Below are 1,647 nucleotides of genomic sequence, written 5' to 3' on the forward strand. Positions count from 1 at the left end.
ACGTGAGAGAGACACATTGAGTGGCTGCCACTCACACGACCCTAACCAGGGCTGGGGACAAACTGCAACCGACGTATGTGCTCTTAGCGGGAATTGAACCCAGTACTCTCTGGTCTGTGGGCCGATGCTCTAACCACTAAGCAAGACTGGCCAGGGCTTGTTGTTTTTTCTTATAGCACTTTGAAAATCTCATCCCACTCCCCTGTGGCCTGTAAGGTTTCTTTTGAGAAACCTACTAATAATTGTAATGGAAGTACTCTTGTACTTGATGTGAGTTGCTTTTCTCTAGCTGCTTTTAAAATTCTCTTTGATTTTGATTTTTGACAGTTTATTTAAAATGAGTCTTGGTGTGAGCCTTATTGAGTTCATCCTAGTTGGAGTCCTTTCGGTTTCTTTTTTATAAAAACTTCACTAGAGGACATTCCTCCATTTATCTTCAGATCGAGTTGGAGGGGGAAAGAGAGAGAAACATTGATGTGAGAGAGAAAGATTGGCTTCCTTCCTGCATGACCCCAACCAGGGCCAGGGATCAGACCCCAACGAGGGCCAGAGACCAAACCCCAACTGAGGCAAATGCCTTTGACTGGAATCGAACCTGCAACTCTTTGGTCTGTGGACTGATGCTCCAGTCACTGAGTCAAACCGGCGAGAGTGGGCTCCTTTATTTGATGTCCAATTCCTTCGTCAAATTTGGGAAGTTTTCATCCATTATTTCTTCAGATAAGCTCTTTCTTCCTTTCTTCTCTCATTTTGGAACTTCCATAATGCATATATTGGTTGCCTTATTTATGTCCCATAACTTCCTTATGCTTTTTCCTCTTTTCCATTTTTTTTCTACTCTGACTTTGTAATTTCAAAATACCTGCCTTTGAGGTCACAGATTCTTTGTTTGCTTCATCAGTCTGCTTTTAAAATGTCTAGAGACATTTTCAATTCAGTTATTATATATTTCAGTCTACCATTTTGTTTGGTTCTTTATTATAGTCTGTCTTTTTGTTGATATTCTGATTTTGTTCATGAATCATTTACAATTTTAGTTAATTGTGTATTTGTGTTCTCTTGTACATCACTGAATGTCTTTAAGACAATAATTTTTAATTCTTTTTCAGGTAAATCATAGATCTTTCTTTTGAATTGATTTTTGGAGATTTATTTTGTTTCTTTGAGTACTCTCTCACTTTTTCTTCATGAGTTTTGCAGTATTTTTTAAAAAAATATATTTTTAGCCCTGGCCGGTTTGGTTCAGCGGTTTAAGCGTCTGCATGTGGACCAGAGTCCTGGGTTCAGTTTCTGCTAAGGGCACATACCTCGGTTGCTGTTTGGCCCCGGTTGGGGTTGTGCAGGCAACCAGTCAGTGTGTCTCTCTCACATCGATGTTTCTCTCCCTCTCTCTTTCTCCCTTCCACGCTATCTGAAGATAAATGCAAAAATGTCCTCGGGTGAGGATAAAAAAAAAAAAAATTTTTATCCTCACCCGAGGACATTTTTCCATCCCTTTGTTCAGATAGAGTGGGAAGGAGAGAGAGGAAGAGAGAGAGAGAGAAACATGGACATGAAAGGGACACATTGAGTGGCCACCACCTGCATGACCAACCAGGGCCGGGGAGAAACTGCAACCGAGGCATGCGCCCTCAGCGGGAACCGAAC

This window comes from Molossus molossus, unplaced genomic scaffold (assembly GCF_014108415.1).
Source record: "Molossus molossus isolate mMolMol1 unplaced genomic scaffold, mMolMol1.p scaffold_m16_p_5, whole genome shotgun sequence".
In the NCBI taxonomy this organism is placed as follows: domain Eukaryota; kingdom Metazoa; phylum Chordata; class Mammalia; order Chiroptera; family Molossidae; genus Molossus; species Molossus molossus.